Source organism: Myotis myotis, unplaced genomic scaffold (assembly GCF_014108235.1).
Source record: "Myotis myotis isolate mMyoMyo1 unplaced genomic scaffold, mMyoMyo1.p scaffold_m19_p_7, whole genome shotgun sequence".
Classification (NCBI taxonomy): domain Eukaryota; kingdom Metazoa; phylum Chordata; class Mammalia; order Chiroptera; family Vespertilionidae; genus Myotis; species Myotis myotis.
In genome coordinates this window covers 1,207,692-1,226,890 of record NW_023416379.1, presented here as the reverse complement: position 1 = coordinate 1,226,890, position 19,199 = coordinate 1,207,692, and the positions used below count along the sequence as shown (strand labels likewise).

At 58.9% G+C, this 19,199-nt stretch overlaps 1 long non-coding RNA gene across 1 annotated transcript; it reads right to left on the bottom strand.

Moving 5' to 3' along the window:
• Positions 1–953: 953 nt before the first annotated feature.
• LOC118659816 lies at positions 954–10,326 on the bottom strand. The gene is made up of 3 exons (XR_004968714.1): positions 7,832–10,326; positions 2,124–2,718; positions 954–1,972 (listed from the first exon to the last, which is right to left on the bottom strand). It is a non-coding gene; the product is annotated as an uncharacterized LOC118659816 (long non-coding RNA).
• Positions 10,327–19,199: the final 8,873 nt, after the last annotated feature.

Genomic DNA, 19,199 nt, shown 5'->3' with positions numbered 1-19,199 from the left:
CATCGCAGACCCGCCTGCGGGCCCCACCGTGGACGCGCTGCGTGGGTTTTGCAGGAAGCATATGGGACCCACCCATTACTGCCGCCCAGGAAGGCACGTTTCCTTCTGCTCCTTCCGAGCACCCAACAGCCAGCTCACTCACAGGGCCTCGCCGAGAGCTGGGCTGCGGTGCCCGGGAGAGGGTGCCTCCTGACGGGGCGCCGTCCACCCTGCCGGCCGCTGCGGGCTCTCCGGCCTGTCTCTGACTGGCCATCCTGGCGAGATGGCGACGGACTCAGAGGCCGTGGGAAGGGGGAGGGACAGGCGCCCACAGAGAAGCTGCGTGGGACCTGGAACACAGGCCACAAGTACTGCTGCCCCCTCTCGCCACAGCTGTCAGCGGCTGCCTCCTGCAGGCGGGCTGCCGGGGACGGGGGACAGAGGCAGGGAGACTGTCTTGTGCAGGATTCCCTGCAGCCCCATCAGGTCCAGGGGCCAGGGACCTGTGGGTCACCTTTGGGTGAAATTATGGGCCCTCCAGTGACAGCACAAGGATGTCCCCTCCACCTGACACCTGAGTGGTGATGGCGGACCCCACACAGCTCTGGGAGGATGTGGGGTAATGGCTGGCGCTGGTTTGTTTGGGGGACACAGAATCTAGAGCCAACAAAGCAAAACCATGTCACACCCACCCAGGGGGCCCTGCGTGGGCCCCAGGGGACGTCATCCTTCCATTCCCGTCGCTTCTCCTGGTGAGGCCAGAGCAGCTGAAGCGAGGCCCAGGGAGCCCCGGGGGAGCCCCAACGCGGTCCAGGGGAGCCCAGCACGGCCCGGGGGGCTCGGAGAGGGGTGAGGGGACAAGGGCAGTGGCCCCGCACAGGCGCCTGTCCCGCTGGATGAGACAGGTGCCGAGAGCCCAGCCGCCGTTTGTCTCCATCCACGTGAAACTGCAAACAGCCAACACCACGGCAGAAACAAACAGGCTTTATTAGCTCCCGCAGCAGCTGCTTGACAGATTGCGCTTCCAGGAAAAGCGCTGGGGGCTGCGGAGGACACACAGCCGTCAGGGAGCTCAAGCCGCTGAGGAATGCACTCCAGGGAGGGCCCTTTCCGCCCGCGTGGCAGGACCGGTGACGGCTGTAAATCCAGGGGGGCTTCCCGCAGGAGGAGGTGAGCTCCTGGGCAAACCCAGCTCAGCGGAGAGAAGCCTCCTGCCCTCGAGATGGGCATGGAGTGGGGAGAGGACGCAGCAAACACCTGTATTTCCACCAGAAACGCCGACCAAACCCGCTTGCTATGCACGGACGCCCGCTGAGGGTCCCCTGACCGCCGAGCAGTTCACGGGTCCCAGCCTGGCCTGGGGCCCAGCAGCGTCCGCCTCTGCCTGCCCCCGGCCAGCCACCTCCCGCCATGTTGCCAGTTCCTCACCTCTGCGCCCTGATTCTAGGGGAACAGGCATCACTAGCCCCTAAATGGCAACAAGAAAGGCCGCATGTCTCTCTTCCGTCAAAACTGCGGCTGCCTCGTTCAGGGGCTAATGCGGGGCCTGAAGGGGTCACTGAAACAGGGAGACACTTTTCTCCACAAATGAGCAGGGTGTCACCCTCCGCACCCAGGGGCTGGTGGGGGCCGCGTGGTGTCTCGGGGGAGAGGCCTTCCACCTAACACGGCTCTCCCAGGACCTGGCCCCTCGGAGCTGCCACCCAGCACATGAGCGGGAGACCTGGACAGGGAGACCAGAGGCAGGGAGACCAGGCAGGCCTGGCGCAGCTCCAAGCTCTGTGCTGGGAAAGCCGGCTGTGGCTGCCCCCCCTTCACACACCCTCATTCTGAGGGAGCCTTGCTCCAGGGGCTCCAAGAAAAGGCCAGGTTCCCCCAGTCCTGCCGCCACCCTGCATCCTTGGGGAGCTGTCACCTGACCTGGGACCAGTGATCCAAGTTCAAGTTCCCACCACTCAGGGCAGGACCTGGGCCAGGGTCTGGGCTTGACTACCTGTGAACACGGGGTACCTGTTCAGTCGTAGGGGACAAGAGACCCCATACCTACCTCCCTGCACAGGGATGGGGATCCCTACCTACCTCCCTGCACAGGGATGGGGATCCCTACCTACTTCCCCCCACAGGGATGGGGGACCTCTACCTACCTCCCTGCTATCGGAGGGAAGGAGCCCACAGCCATCTGGGCCCCAGCTGGCATCGAGAGCAGTTTCTTTGAAATCACATGTTCTTGCTAAATCGCTTTTACTCCTTAAAATCTGCGTGCTTGCGTCAGTTTCGAGAAGACGGATTTCCGCCCGTGTCTTCAGGGGTAACCCATGCTAGGAGATGCACGTGGTCCCCCTGGGGGCCCCTCTCCCTCAGGACGGGGTGGGGTCAGGCCTCGTTAGAAGCCAAGCTCTTTCTCCGGGTCCAGGTTTGGCCTCCTCGACCCCTTAAGGCAGGACCCATCCCCGCATCTCAGCCACGGACGGAGCAGCGGGTGGGGGGAGACCAGGAAAAGAGCATCGGGGGGAAGCAGCCAGCAACCCCCCATATAATCCGTGGGTCCAAGAGGAGGCTCGAGGACATTAAAGGCATACTGAACAGAGTTAAAATGAAAACACACGTAGCGAACTCTGCGAGCTGCGGCTGGAGGGCGCTGAGAAGGAAGTCGGTAACAGCGTGAAGAGATGTGAACGTGCCCGGCGGCGTGGCTCCGTGGTTGAGCGCTGACTATGAGCAGGGGCCACGGTCCGATTCCTGGTCAGGGCACATAACCCCAAAGGCAGAGAAGGGAGAAGACAATGAAGATAAGAACATAACTCGGTGAAATTAAAAATAGAAAAACTGCATCCGTGAAACCAAGGCAGCTCTTTGGGAAAAACTCAGTAAAAACCTACAAGCCTCTAGCAAGACCGACAAACAAGAAAGACAGCCATGAATCGCTGCGTCGGGAACGGAACAAGACCGCAGACTCTGCCGCCGGCAGCAGCGCAGGAAGGGGGTGCGCACTCACACTCACACGCTGACAACGCAGAGCAAACGGAGCCGCCTCAAAACCCACCCACCACCAACCAGCCGAGATGAGAAGAGTGACCTTACGACATGAGGAGTCTTAGAACCACCCAGGACATTGAACTTGGACACTTCCAGACCCAGGTGGTTTCGCAAGAGAATTTTATCTAACATTCACAGGAGAATGAACGCGACATTTCACACAACCTCGCCCAGGGAACCGACGAGGAGGGGACGCCGCTCTGCTCCTGTCATGAAGCTAGTGTTGCCCTGGTACCAAAAGCAGAGAAAGACAGCACATTCCCCCCAAAAAAGGTTACTTCTCAAGAATGCAGACACAGAAGTTCCCAACAACATGTGAGCAAATCGAGTCTAGCAAGACGCCACAGACAAGTCGAATTTCCAGAGAGGCAAGGCTGGCTCAATCTTCAAAATCAGTCCATGTGCACCACCCTAGTAACAGGCCAGAGAAGTCCAGGGATGCAGAAAAAGGAATTCTGCTTGCCCGGCCGGTGTGGCTCAGTGCTTGAATGTTGGCCCATGAACCAGGAGGTCACTGGTTCGATTCCCAGTCGGGCACATGCCCGGGTTGCGGGCTTGTTCCCTAGTAGGGGCCGTGCAGGAAGCAGCTGGTCGATGTTTCTCACCTATGTTTCTCTCTATCCGTCTCTCTTCCTCTGTCTCTAAAAATCAATGAAAATATTTTTTAAATAGACTTTAAAAAAGGAAAAGGGCTTTGGCCAAGTGCTATCCCCCATCGTATCCCGTCAGTCCTTCTGCAAGCGGGGACGGAGGGCAGCTTCCTCCACCTCGTAAAGAGCACCCACCGTGGACACAGAGCCCGCTGCTGGCATCACGCTCAGCGGCTGAAGCCAGGGTGCTTCCCCTTTAAGACAGGGAAGGAGGCAGCGGTGTGCGCTCCCACCCTCTAACTCGCCCCGAACCGGACGGCCTCGTGCAATAAAAGAAAGAGGGTGTAGGAGCCGTGGCGACTGGAAGGAAAGGAGTAAAACCGACTTCACTGCAGACGCCTTGGGTGTCTGTGTAGGAAATCTGAAGCAGCCTGCGGAAAAATCTAAACACAGACCTCGGGCTTTTTCATGAAATAATCAACTCAAAACGGATCACAGCCCTAAATGCGAATGAAAACGATAAACTTCTACGAAGATAACGCAGGAGAAGACCTAGGTGCCCCGGTCTGGCCATGAGAGTCTAAGATGCTACACGAACAGCAGCCCAACCCAAGAAGGACAGAGAAGGGTAACCTGAACAGCGTCGTTAAAAGGTACACGCGTCTGCTCCGTGACAGACGCCGATGACGGACTAAAGCGACAAGCCGCAGGCGGGAGAAAACACGGGGCGCCCCAAACCTGTCTACACTCACTGTGAATAGTCATAAGGCAGTGCTTACTAAATGCATTTCATTTTCAAAACTGAGCTGTCACAGTGTGTATACATATTTGGGGACACCCTGTATTTGCAAAAACATATCTGAGGACTTGTACTGAAAATATGCAAAGACTCTTTAAAAATCCACAATAAGAAAACAGTACAATTAAAAACGGGCTGCCCTGACCCGTGTGGCCCAGCGGTCACAGGTTCGGTTCCCGGTCAGGGCACATGGCCGGGTTGCAGGCTCAGTCCCCAGCAGGGCATGTGTAGAGGCAGCCGATCCATGATTCTCTCTCATGGATGTTTCTCTCTCCCTCTCCCTTTCTCTCTGAAAATCAATTAAAAAATATATAAAACAAAATGGGCCGAAGACCTTAACAGACACCTCACCAAAGAAGATATACAGGTGACAAATAAGCATATGTCGTCTGGGAAATGTAAGTGAAAACCAGGGGACCCCCAGCCCCCGGTGGAGTGGCCACAGTCTGGGACGTGACAGCCCCACGCGCTGTGGGGGTGCACCTGGTACAGGTGCCGAGGGATGGGGGGGCGGCGTCTTACAGAAGCCAACACACTCCCCTCCAGCGCAGCAGCCCTGCTCCCCACGATCCCCCAAAGGAACTGGAAACGTACACCCACACGATGGCGGCCCCTGGGGGCACGGCAGCTTCAGGCACAACGGACGACGCTGGGGAGCAGCCGCCGGTCCACCGGTGGGTGGTGGGTAAAGACACAGTTCCCTCCAGATGGGGAACGTTATTCGGGCTAAAAAGGACGAGGAGGGACCTAGATGTGTGTCACTAATGAGAGAAGCCACCTCCTGAGGCTGCAGGCCCAACGCCAGGACGATCTGGAGAAGGGAGGCTGTGGGGACAGTGACTGTCAGAGGCTCCCGGGTGAGAGGGAGGGAGGAGGGTGATGAGGGGGATCCCAGGGGAGTTTCAGGGCAGAACAAGCACCCCGACTGACACTGCAATGGTGGACAGCCGGCATCACGCCTTTGTCGACACCCACAGACTGGGCCACACCCGAGTGAGCCCTCCTTCACCACGGGCCCAGTGAGTGAAGTAAAACGGGCCATTTTCTCTTCACCCTGACGGGCCTGGGGCCGGCTTTCTTCCCAACTCGGCGAGGCAGCGGCTGGCAATCAGCCATCGTCATGGAAAAGGCCGGCAAAGTGGACAGAGCTGAGCCCTCGGCGGACAGAGGCCATGTTCTGTCCTGGAGGCACCAGCGTGGCCGTGAGAACCACCCAGGTCTGACTGCCTGGCGGGCGCTGGGTGGCATCGCCAGTGGGTGGGTGGCATCGCCGGTGGGTGGGTGGCATCGCCGGTGGGTGGGCGGGCTGTCACATCATCAGATTAGAGAGAGGGGTCTGTGGCGATGGGTAAGAGGATGTGGGAGGAAAGGTGATGGCGGGGGTGGTCCCCGGTTCCATAAAGGAGGGTGAAGCCCGCCGCCACCCCCACCCCGCCCCCAACCTTTACAGAAAAACCTGCGGACCTGGGAAATCTAAAAGTCCCCAGTCTTACTGTGGATTCTAATTAACCAGTGAGTCCCTTAAACACTTTCCCTGAAGTATTTTCCCTTCTGAGGGTACAGCTGATGTAAACAGGCCGAGCGCCCGGACCTTTCAAGTCAGGGCCTTAATCAAGCAGGAGATGAATGGTGCTGAGCTGAGCCCCAGAGGGTGGCAGGGGGGGCTTCCTGCTGCCCCATTAGCATAACCCGAGGATCAAAGGGGCCGCCCAGCCCGCTCCCCGGGGGAGAGAACGTCTGAGATAATTAAAAATACGCGGCAATTTGGTATGACCGGGAACTGGGACAGCTTGTCCCCAAGGACTCGGGTTTAGGGTCCCGGGAAAGGCCTGGAACTTGACCCTCTTCTGGGGGAATTCGCTGTCGGGTCTCCTGAGACAGTTCCCCAGACCCACCCGCTTCCAACGCGGTCGGCCGGCGCCGAAACATTTCACAAGTTACGTGCTCCCCGAGTCGATGGCTCCACGCGAACTGCTACCAGTGACCCCGTAACATAAACGTTCCACCGTCAGGGGCGGGCGGAAAGTCAGGCTGGAGCCGGGGCCTCGGCTCCCCCGCCCGTGGGGTGCTGTGCACCACCTGCCAGCGCCTCCCACGGACTTTCTGACGTCGGGGGCCATCCCTTTGCCTCTGTCCACACGGCAGCCACCAGCACGCGGGGGCAATCGGGGAACTAAAGGCCCAGGGTCACGGGGTCGGGTTACGTTCACAGGTGAGTGGTCACAGGGACTAGAGGCGACAGCCCTGGAGAGAGGAGGTCTGGACCCAGCTTTCCCGACGGGGAACGGAGCCCAGGAGGGTAAGGGATGGGTCTGAGGTCGAGAGACCAGGCCCCCGGGTGACGCACCGTGAGGACCTGGGTGTGTGTGTGGGGGGGAGGGGGGCGGTCTGGTCTCATTTCCCGTGAGGAGGAGAGGCCGGGTGCTGCTCCCCCCACGCTCAGGGGACACAGGACGCGCCGGGGCACCGTTGTCCTCTCCGGTTCCGTGCCGGCCTTTCACAACGAGCCCAGTTCTTGCTTCAGATTCAACACCAGACATTCGACACGCCGTCCGTTCTGCCTGCGTTTCATTAACCAGAAAGTCATGGCCATCCGTGAAGCGAAAGGAGTCAATCACCCAGAAGTCACAAAGCTGCCCGATGCGTGGGGCTGCGGCATCTAAAAGCATCTTTTATGCTTTTCCCGCCGCGTGTTCCAACCGGAGACGCAACGCCCTGGCCCGGCGCGGCCTCCTGGGGACCAATGCTGTGGAGTCATGCCCGAGCGCGTGCGCACATGCAAGCACACACATGCACACGCACATACATGCAAACACACACATGTGCACGCGCACACCTCCGAGACAGTTCATGCTAAACTGAACAAAAGTGACAGAACAACTAAAATTCTCAAGTCCTTTTTAAACAACAAAATATGTGGAAAGCAAAGTGGAAAGGAAAAGCATTAGAGGTGGAAATCGAGGTACAGAAACACGAAGAAGGGGTAATGGAAGCTTCGATTCATGTCCTCAGTGTTCCTTTGACAGAAGTAAGATGGCCCAGCCCGGCCGGTGTGGCTCAGTGGTTGAGCGTCAACCTATCAGCCAGGAGGTCAGGGTTCAATTCCCGTCAGAGGCACGTGCCCAGGTTGCGGGCTTGGTCCCCAGTGTGGGGTGTGCAGGAGGCAGCCGATCCATGATTTTCTCTCATCATTGATGTTTCTCTCTCTCCCTTTCCCTCTCCCTTCCTCTCTCTGAAATCAATAAACACATATTTAAATAAAAAATAAAAAAAGGAAAATGGCCCAGAACAGAGTGAAGACCTGGGAGGACGTGGGCCCCAGGGTGGCCTGCACTTTAACCTTCACCTTGAGCCCGAGCTGCGCGCGTGTGGGTGCATGTCCTGTGCACGCGGATCCCCGCAGTGGTCCCTGCAGCCGGTGACTCACCTTGGCTCCTCACAGTGAGGTCCCCGAGGCAGGCGGGGGGGCCTGGGAGAGCGCCGGGAGCCCGCAGCCCTGATGGGGGGACGCACACCTGGGACACCAATTGAAGAGGAAAGAGGAAGTGGTCAAAGCCATGCTGTTTTGTAAACTTCAAAGGCCGCCTCTCCTCCCTCTTTACATTTTACTGTCTGGGGAGCAGGCTCTCTGCAGCTGTTGGCAGAAGCTATTCCTGGCGTCAAACCTGCCTCCTGGGGCCATAAAGTTACAGCAGGGAACCCCGCCCAGGTGTGGGGGCGCCGGGCCTTAATGATTTCCCTGACACCCACGCTGAGCTGAGCTGAGAGGGAGGGAAGGGAGGGGGAGGCCTCAGGCTGGCTGCCTGCTGGGGGGTGGGGTGCAGGCCCACCCTCCCCATGGCCCACAGCTGAGTGCGGGGCTGGGCGAGGCCGGTCCCCTAACCCTCCCAGACCCCGACATCCCCGGGGACTTCCCGGGACAGCCTGCTGGCACAAGTCCACGGCCACCCAGACCCCCAAGGGGAGAGGGAGCCACCTTCACTCCAGCATTGGGTCCCGGGTTCAAACAACCGTCCTGAATGGCCGCCAGAGCTGGGTCTAAACAGACAGCAAATCGGAGAAGGGAATTCATGTTAAATCGCCCTCGTCGGATGGAGTCCATGTTTGCACCCTGTAAACACAGCGGAAGGTGTCTTCCCAGCAAGAGGCAGAACCAAAGTTTGATCCTGGATCGAAGAGGCGGCTCCGGTCGGTTCCTAGAACCAGGGACTCCACTTGGCGTGTGCCTGCTCGAGGTCGCTGATGCCATTTGTGCCACACGGAGCTCAGCCTCACTTCGCAGCCGCTGGACCCGGGGCGCCGACATAGGGGGCGCCTGCAGGGTGACAGGGTCCGATGGCGCGTGTGGCCACAGCAATCAGCAGCCGGAGCCATAAACCAGGACAGAGGTGTTGCTAAATCCACGGAACGGCGAGGGGTGCCGTCAGCTGCAACGGGTTCCCACGCGTGGCCCCGTCCCCTGCACGGCGGGAACAAGACACTCCTCTGTGGCCCTGTGGATTCTGCCTAGTTTCAAAGTTTGGGGGCGCAACGTAGACACAAATAATTATTCATGAAAGAGTAATGGAGGACAGGGGAGGGAGGGAGAGGGAGGGAGAGAGACATCCATGATGAGAGAGAATCATGGATCGGCCGCCTCCTGCACGGCCCACCAGGGATCAGGCCTGCAACCCGGGCCTGTGCCCTGACCGGGAATCGAACCGTGACCTCCCAGTTCATAGGTCGACGCTCACCCACTGAGCACACCTGCGGGCTCCATGTTTCTTGAATGTTCTCCTGGGTCGTCCCCTAAAGCAGGGTTTGCCCTCCTGGTGGACACAGGGCCTCAGCTCTCCGAACACTGGTTCGGATTGAATTCCCAGCGGCACTTCTTTCCATTTCGGTTTTATTTTTTCTCACCTTCCCGCGAACAGTCTCGGCCAGCTCCTGGGAGGCAGTGCTGAGGGGTCTGTTTGCCTTCGGGGAGCAAACCAAACAGGCTCCGGGCAGGCAGAGCCCAGATGAAAGGCAGGAGCCCACAGCCTGGGGCCGGCGGCAGCTGGGGGGCCTGGGGGGCACCACCTCAAGGTCCTGCCGGAAGGTTCCTGCTGGAAACACAGGTGGCAAAGCTCCTAGCGTCCCTCCCAGGAGGCCAGCTGCCCCAGGGCTCACCTGTGGGCATCACCACAGTCCCTCTGGCCATCGCTTCCCACGGGTCCTGGTCTGGCCTCTGCAGACACTGGGGATGCGTACGAACTGCGTGTGCTTATTGGGCAGGAAACAGATAGGAAATCCACAGGAGAGCCCAGGGTCTGGGGCCGGGACCCCCTTAGACGTGTCTCCTGGGCTCAGGGAACCTGTGAGTCCTTCCTGGGTGGAAACCTCCAGAGCCTCACTGTCCAGCTTTCTTTTTAAACTTCCATCCTTGTCTTGAAATCTCCACGAAGTCTCCTAAGTCATCTACCAAGATCTTTCCCGCTCTTGCCCGAGTGAACGCTTCCCCACGCGGCACCTTCTCGGGGTGCAGGGCAGGCAGGGTGCAGGGGTGACCAGGTGCAGGGCTGACCGGGTGCATGGCTGACCAGGTGTAGGGCTGACCGGGTGCATGGCTGACCAGGTACAGGGGTGACCGGGTGCAGGGGTGACCGGGTGCAGGGGTGGCCAAGTGCAGGGGTGACTGGGTACAGGGGAGGCCGGGACCGTCCGTGAGAAGGGCCGAGCCCCGCCTTCCGTGGAGGCAGTGGCTTGCTCTCCGTGGGCCCTGCTTTGCTGTGGCTGTTTCTTCAGGAGCCCATGTTCCTGACTTTATCTAAGAAAACCGCTTTCCTGATATATGCACCCATATGTTCATAGCAGCACAATTCACCATAGCTAAGATCTGGAAACAGCCTAAGTGCCCATCAGTAGATGAATGGATTAGAAAACTGTGGTACATCTACACGATGGAATACTATGCTGCTGTAAAAAAGAAGGAATTCTTACCATTTGCAACGGCATGGATGGAACTGGAGAGCATTATGCTAAGTGAAATAAGCCAGTCAATGAAGGAAAAATACCACATGATCTCACTCATTCATGGATAATAGAGACCATTATAAACTTTTGAACAATAATAGATACAGAGGCAGAGCTGCCTCAAACAGATTGTCAAACTGCAGCGGGAAGGCCGGGGAGGGTTGGGGAGCAGGAGGGAGGGGGGTAAGAGATCAACCGAAGGACTTGTATGCATGCATATAAGCATAACCAGTGGACATAAGACACTGGGGGGTAGGGGAGGCCAGGGGATTGTCAAGGGAGGGGAAAAAAAAAGGACACATACGTAATACCCTTTGTAATACTTTAAGCAGTAAAAAAAATAAAAAATAAAAAATAAATAAAAACAAAACAAACAAACAAAAAAGAAAAATAAATAAAAGGAAAAAAAAAAAAAAGAAAACCGCTTTCCTGGTTCAAGATGAGAGATTTATTTTGACCGACGTGTTTCGTGGAAGCTGAGTCCACCGTCGTGAGACCATGTGGTCCCCGGTCCGGAGACCACAGCCAGGAGACAAACGCTCGCTGCAAAGCCAACCTGCGGCCCCTCCAGCCCAACACCCAGGCCCTGATACGGCCCGTCTCACAGGCGGGGACCGTGTGCCCTGGCACCCGGGTGCGAAGGCCCCGCCTTGCCCAGCCCGTCTGGAGGGCGCAGCGCACTGGACACGGTCCCAGGACCCCACGGGACAGGAGAGCAAACCAGAAAGCCGGCCCCCCTCCAGCTGAGGGGGCCCCAGATGTGCCTGAACCACGTCTGGTGAAGAAAAGTCCAGAACACAACACAGCAAGACGTGCAGCAAAGGACTTTCATGAAACCACACACAGCAGGTAAAGCGCCGGAGACAGCAATTCTTCCTTCTTCCCCCCAGGAGCCTGTGCCGAACCGCCAGGCGGGCTGCTCTCACGGGACCTCAGGACACGGGTCATCGCGGCCCCTCTGAGCTTTCCTGCCAGTGACGGGCTCGATCCCCAGGGAGGGGCGTGCGGAGGCAGCCCGTCGATGTTTCTCTCTCATCCATGTTTCTCTCTCTCCCTCTCCCTTCTCTCTCTCAAGTCAATAAAAACATATTTTAAAAATAAAGTCCCTCGGCCAACAACGCTTATGACTTCTCTAGAAATTAACTTTTCATGATGACGGAATAAATTGCACAGATTACGTAAGAAATCTGCAAGCTGGCACAACAGCTCATTAGACATTTCCATGGAAAGAGCACGTGACTACAGACGGGGTCGCGTGAAGGATAAAATCACCTGTAAAACCCAGAGCGGAGGGTGGGCGCCTAGGAACCCCCACAGAACAAGCTGTGGACGCCCAGGGGACGCCCACCCCCAGCACATGCCCTCGGCACTTTGCCCAGAGAGAAGGGTGGGTTGGCAGACGGGTGCCTGGCACGGCGAGCATCCGAGAACGCTTAGGCGAGGAGCGGAGAGGACCTGGCGGTGGAGGAAGCCTGCAGACCTCAAAGCCAGGGGCCGGCACCTCCAGGCCCGCCCAGTTCCCGGTGGTCACCTCCGCCAGCCGGCACCACCGGCACCCAGGGTGCTGGCACGAGTTCCACACGCCTGCCAGCTATCGGCCTCTCCTAGTCGCTCAAAAATGCTGCTTCCACACGGCGCCTGACACTGTGCGGATGAACCTACCGTGTGGTCTTCGTGACCTATGATTTGATCACGTGAAGTGACTGGAACCTACAAACTTCCTGGCAGCCCCACTTGACCATCTGTGTCCCCAAACCTCCAGCACGGGGAACACTGGCTTCACCCTCCGGGGGTCCATCACGCGTGCTGCGCACTCCCAGCGAGGCCTGCACGCTCAGCATGCCGGAGACGGGGTTCCTCGCGGGGTGCGAGGCGCCCAGGGAAGGGGGGAGAACAGAAGCCGTGGCTTTTCTCACTGAGATGTGGTTCCTGCCGATCACTTTGTTCGCGGCATCAGGACACCGACGGGAAGCCAGCGGGCAAGCGCTCGTGGACAGGGCTCGTTCCAGGTAAAAATGAGGTTAAAAATCAAGACAGTGTTTAAAAAAACAGCATCACCATCTCTACCAAAACCTCCCTTGTAGCAGGAACCCAGCTGCTGGGGTCACTGCTCTCCAGAACCCGTGGCTGCAAAGGGGACGCATTTGTCAAAATCCAGGGGAACAGAGACTTTCCAGCTCCCTTCCCGGAGCTCTGGCCTGGCAGCCCCTCGGGCGCCCTCCTGGGTGGGCCTCCAGGCGCCTCCTGACCCCACGCTGGGTCACTTCCCATCACAGCGTGTGTGCAGGGACGTCTCCGAGGGAAACTGTAAGCCAGCAGATGACCAGACCCGCAAGGTCCGTCTCTAAGCACCGACAATGACACCGAGCAACTGTCTCGTCAGGAACAGGTTCTTTGCAACAGAAACCGGCACCAAAGCAGGAGCCCTGGACAGTCTCCCCCTAAATTCTAGGGTTTCATTTACATTTACAGTTAAAGGGACCATTGAAGGGGGCACACTCCCCTCCCTTCTCCTCGTCTCCTCGCTCAGAGGCAGCCGGAGTGAACACCAGGGCCTTGGGGGGGCTGGGCGGGGAGGACAGTGACTTAGATAAGATGCAGTTATCTCCCCTTTGACATGGAGACACCTCGTAAAACCATTGTCAGGGGGATTGGCTGCCGACCACCTGTGACCTTCCCGCCTCTCAGCTCGGCTGCTGTGCAGGGACAGGCCTGCTGCAGGGAGTGTGGCTCCATGTGGAGCAGCCGCTTCAGACCAGTGACCCCCCCACCCCCCGGGGCCACACAGGAGGGGACCCTTGTGGGGAGCACAGGGTGGTTGTGGGCGATGCAGAGCAGATGTGCTGACATCAGTCCGAGGCAGGGTTTTCTGAGGAGCCGCCTGATCCCACCCGATGCTCACGGGGCCACATCCCCAACCCCAACCCCCCGGGGCAGTGGGGCACCAAGAGCCCAGGCTTATCCGGGAGCCGAGGTCCCCAGTTCCGAACTCGTGTCCTGGAGATGGACGCAAGTGCTGCGCGGCGGGCGGGCAGGTGGGCAGCCTGGGGCTCCGAGCCCACGTCCTGGGGTCCCTGCCCGCGACCTGGGATCCTGAGAGGCCGGGGTGTGCGGCCCAGGAGGGGGAGCACAGCGGGGGGAGGGGGGTGAGCCAGAGCGCAAGGAGCCGGGGAAATAAAGGCAGAAACAAATGAGAGTAAATAGCCCCGCGGGGGCCCTCAGGCGGAGGGGGCGCTCATGAGCACGCAGCTCCCCTCCCCCCCCCACCCCCCACCCCCCACCCCCCGCAGGCCCTGGAGCAGCCCTGCTCCTGCCGCCCCCAGGGCGCCCTGGGAAGAGAGAAACTAGGTCCTGGGACCCCCTGCTCCTGGCTCCAGCCGCAGCGAAGCGCACTCCGGGGCCCACTGGCTGGGACGCTGGCGCCAGGCCCTGCAGACAGACCCTCCTGCAAACCAGTCCCCACATCTTAACTCTTTCTTTTTCTTTTAAATATGTTTTTACTGATTTCAGAGAGGAAGGGACAGAGAGAGAGAGAAGCATCAATGATGAGAGAGTCATCCATCAGCTGCCGCCTGCACGCCTCCCACTGGGGATTGAGCCTGCAACCCAGCCACATGCCCTGACGGGGAATCGAACCCTGAACCCCTCAGTCCACAGGCCGACGCTCTATCCACTGAGCCACACAGGCCAGGGCTAAAACATTCCTTACATGAACTTCCTGTCCGGCTGCAGGGATGGCTCAGGCGAGGGTGAGAGGCCCACGGCCACTCCTGTCTGAACTGTGGAGGACACCTCGGAGTCAGCTCCTGGGGTGACAGCGCTTTCTCAAGTTGGGGCGGGGGCCGAACTGGGGCGCATCCCCTCCGTGGGGCGAGGTCCCTGCAGCAGCCCTTGCCCCCCACCCCCACCCTGTGGTCGGACACACACATCTGCGTCCACTCGGTCCCAGGCCGTGGGAACGCCAGGCTCCTTCTCCCGGCAGCCGGACCTCCCACAGACGCGGCGCAGGGACCGAGTGCTGTGCAAACCTCCAGCAGCACCGGCCTCTGAAGCTGTTGACCCTCCACGGTTTGGAAAGCAGGTGGGAAGGTGGTTGGGGGTGAGTTTCATCCCGGTCGGCAGGCAGGACGCTGGGCAAGTCCTCGCTGAGCAGGGACGCGCTGGAGAACGCCTGTGTGATTTCTGCACGTGTGACAGGCTCCCTGTGTCAGAGGGAATGTGTCCACCGTGAACATCTACTCCTAGACACACGTGGCAAAGCTGACGGCGGCGGCAGGTCCCTGCGACCCTAGAAGGGGGCGCGCGGGGGCCCTCCCGGTTCTACGTCCCCCACGGGGCACCTCTGTGCTCGGGGCTTGTCTTTCCCAAGGAAATCAATGCAGGTGTTTTCACGTTCAGTTCATGCGCTGAGCCCTGCATACTGCGGCGGGATCGCCTCATCCAGCCCTGATAATGGCATTAGTGGCGTCTCATTGATTTTTAACTGAACGAGAGACACATGAACTCATTAAAGTTCTAAACCACCATTTGGGTCCTGGCGTGCCAGGTTCTCTTTCTGAGAGCCATGCTCCCACAGTAGGTGTGAAGCACTCGGTGAACACACATCTCAGCTCACTCGCCCCACTGTACACACACAGCGCCCTGTTCTTCGTGATGCAAATGCTTCTGGGAACAGTAAAAAATAACGTAGCTAGTAACCAGCAAAACTAGTTATTAATTTCCCACTCGGTAACATTCTTAAACGACACTAAAAGTATTTGCTGAAAGAATCCAGGAAGGTGCTTGCATGTCCACTATCTCGCGCTCAACGTAACGATGAAAATCACAAAATATCTAAAGACGGTCATTTAAAAAGTGCATTGGTAACAGCACACAGATGCATAACACTGGGGGGTATACAGCGGGGTGTGTGGGAGGGATGTAAGTTTGGGGGGCAACCTAACTTGGGCTCAAATCCCAGCCTGTCCTCAGGCAAGTGACTTAGCCTGGCCGGCCCGCTGCTTCAGGCTGTTTGCAGGACCAGCTGGCCCTGGAGCCCCTGGGAGCGGGAGGCGCTCAGGGCTCAGCACCTAATCCCTCTGCCCCTGGAGCCTCCGTTTTATCTGCTCACCTGTGTCAGCTACAGCCTGAGGGCTGAGGCGTATAGAACAATTGCAGCTCCAGGCAAACACCTTCCCGTCTACCTCCTGCATCAATGACCCGGGTTATAAATATTCTAAAGATACGTCAGCCCGGCTGGTGCTCAGTGGTTGAGTGTCAGGGCACAGGCCCGGGTTGTGGGCTCGGCCCCCAGTGTGGGGCGTGCAGGAGGCAGCTGATCCGTGATTCTCTATCATTGGTGTTTCTGTCTCTCTCCCTCTCCCTCTCTGAAAGCAATAAAAATATATTTAAAAATAAGAATAAAGATATGTTCCAATTAATAAAAATAATAAGACAATAATCACGTAGCCATTAAAACCTTCACGGTGCACTGGCACACGCCACGTGTGTCCATGGGACGAACGGCACGCGTTCACGATGCGTCGCTGTGTCACAAGTTACAGCTGCAGCGGCTGCAGGCACTCCCGTCTGTGACCACACAGCTCTGCGGGTCAGAGGCCTGGGGAGGGGCTGCGCCGGGTGTTGGCAGCTGCCTTCTCACCTGTAGGTCTGAGGGGGCAGTGGGCAAAGCTGCTCACCGGGATGCTGGCAGCACCCACTTCCTTTTCTCTAGAGTTTTTGGCAGTGGCTGCTTCAGGGCCATCCAGTGGGGAAGTGGTGTTTGCTAGCAAAATGGAGTCTCACATACGGTACCGTGATTCCCAGAGTGGCAGCCACACGTCTCCACGGGCCCTTGGTTAGGAGCATGTCACATGTCCCGCTTGGTGACTCAGAGGTGGGCATACACCAAGGCGCCGGTACCAGGAGGCAAGGCTCAGGGGCCACCCCAGTCTGCCTGCCAGTCTGCCCGTGGCTCCCGTGGCTCCCGTGGCTCATGTCCCTCCCTGGGCTCCCACGACGCGGACTCTTCCTACACAGCCTCAGCTCCAAGTCCAAACCTCACCATCTTACTCAGGCCAGAGTGGTCGCTCGCTTGGCCGTTCCCACCCACAGTTCCTATCCATCCGGACTGTCACCCCGGAGGGGGGACTGCAGAGCCAGCGGGCGGACAAGGCCCCCAGCCCGAGGCATCGGCTTCCCCGCTCCCCGTGGCCGGCCCAGCTGGGCGTTACTGGGCTACCTGACAATAAATGGTAACAACTCCCGTGCGCATCGTTACACCGAACGGTGGAGCTGAAGTCTCCCACGGGTTCTGTTCCCTCGAGTCCGAGTTCCGGTCCTGGTCCCGCGCCTGCCCCTGGGAAGAGGATACTGAACGCCCCGCACCTCCCCGCGCGGTGATGGAGCTCAAGGTCATCTGTTCGCATCCGAGGTCACTGCGGATGTGGCACCTGCTGCTGCCCGTGATGCCCCCGGGCGAGGCGGAAGGGCAGGGTCCCCTCTCCCTGTGCCCCCAGTGCTCCCCCCTCGTGGCTCCTAACTGACAGGCAGCCCTTGTTCAAGCCCAAGGAGCTCGCTCATCACCGGCGTGGCTCCGTGGTGGAGCGTTGACCTATGAACCAGGAGGTCACAGCAGGATTCCCCATCAAGGCACATGTCCGGCCGCAGGCTCAATCCCATGGGGGTGTGCGGGAGGCAGCCGGCCCATGATTCTCTCATCATGGACGTTTCTCTCTCCCTCTCCTTCTCCCTCTCCCTCCCTCCCTCCCTCCTGAAATCAATAAAAAACCCGAGATCCTGAAATCCTGACTAGTTTCCTTCCGGGAGATGGTGCCTGCGAGCCCGCTATGATGTAGGTGAGCTGGGCTGGGTTGGTGTCTTTATTTGGGCTTCGAAGTCCCAAGTTCTGTGCAAATGACTGAGCTCATTGGAAGGACCCAGACCCACAGTCCTCCCAGAACCGATGGGCTGTCCCTGGAGCCAGCTCTTCCCAAGGCACCTGGCTCTGCATCTCCCTGGCCCTCAGCTCAGGAGAGACTGACAGCTCCCAACAGCCAGCCCTGCCCTCAGCAGCCTCCCGTGGATGCCAGCAGTGAGTGGCACGCGTGCCAGCAGCTTCTCAGAAAGGAAAAAAGGTCGCTGAGCCCTGGCCAGTGTGGCTCAGTGGATAGAGCGTCAGCCTGTGGACTCAAGGGTCCCAGGTTCGATTCTGGTCAAGGGCATATGCCGGGGTTGCAGGCTCAGTCCCCAGTGGGGGGCGTGCAGGAGGCAGCCAATCAACAATTCCCTTTCATCATTGATGTTTCTATCTCTTTCTTCCCTCCCTTCCTCTCTGAAATCAATAAAAATATATATATTTTTATAAAAGGCTGCTGACCCGGTGCCCTGGAAATACGTTCCCAGGCCGGGTCTTGAAGCGCACACCTGGGGATAAACCTGCAGCTGGGGCTTGGGGAGGACGGGAGGCGGGGGAGGGGGGTGCTGCCCTGGTCCCACACCCGGGGATAAACCTGCAGCCGGGGCTTGGGGAGGACGGGAGGCGGGGGAGGGGGGTGCTGCCCTGGTCCCACTCGGCTGCAGATTCTGTGTTTCACTGTTGGCTCTGCTCCTTCAGCAGCTGGCTGGACGTCAGCACCTACTAGCTTCGTTCAAGGAGCCGATATCCGGTAAGTGATAACGACCAGGCTGCTGGTCAGGACGGCAACACAGGCAAACGCGGGACTCGCCTCCTCCCACAACCACAGCACAAGCTAAACTACAGAACCGCCACCCTTCAGAACCGCCCGAAACCTGGCCGAAGGGGAGTCCGACGACAGGGACGTAAAGAGGAAGCCGCAGGGACACGGTGGGAAGGTGGGGAAGGGGAGCGGGCCGGCCCCACCCCAGAGCGGTGGATGAACATCCGGAGGGATGCCTCACTGTGGAGGCCGGCCCTGAGGAGCGAGGGGTCCCAGCCCACACCAGGCCCCAGCAGGGCGGTCCCAGCGCCAGGAGGAGAAGTCCCCATCGTGTCTGGCTGTGCACACCAGCAGGACTGACGCTGAGGGAGGCTGAGGCAGCGGGAGTCCCAGGCAGTTCCTCCTAAAGGGCCGCACACAGACTCACTGGGACCCCCTCCCTCTGAGCCGCTGGGGGAAGAGGCTCGCTGCCCCAGTAAGTCAGGCCCTGGTGTTCCTCCGGCACGAAGTAGGGCGTGTGGTGGCGACGGGTGAGTATGTGCCCTTCGCTGTGCCACAGGAATACGCCTCTTTACATTGCAGTGCAATCCAGTATTTGGCTTGGCCACAGAAATAAACCAGAACGTAGTTAGTTCTTGCTTTTGCCAAAGGACACCACATCCCTCTCAGCTAGGGGTGTGAACTGCGGTGGGTGACTCATCGGACAGCCGTTCTGGAAATTCTAGGTGCCATGTACGTCCTAGTTTAAATGCACGAGCCAGGAAAGGGTGCGTCATTTCAAGTTGGAAACTCACTCTGGTTAAGTTTCTTGTAAACAGAACGGCATGAAATCGGCCCGGGGCCTCGGAGTCCGTTTGGAGATGTGTTTTCCAGCAGAGCCTTGCCCAGCACAGACTGACAGACTGCGTCCTTGTCTCCGTGCCCAAGGGAGGGACGCGGGATCTGGCGAGGATGACAGGACGAACAGAGGGCAGGCTATGGGGAGAGAGTCACCAACATGACAGCAAATGAGATCAGCGCATCTGCCCCCCCCCCCCCCACCACCACTCTCCCCGCTCCGCCATCCATCCACAAAGCAGGAAACTGAGGCTGCAGTGGGCGAGGGGCCCAGGGACCCTAGGATGTACAATGCTAAGCTCAAAT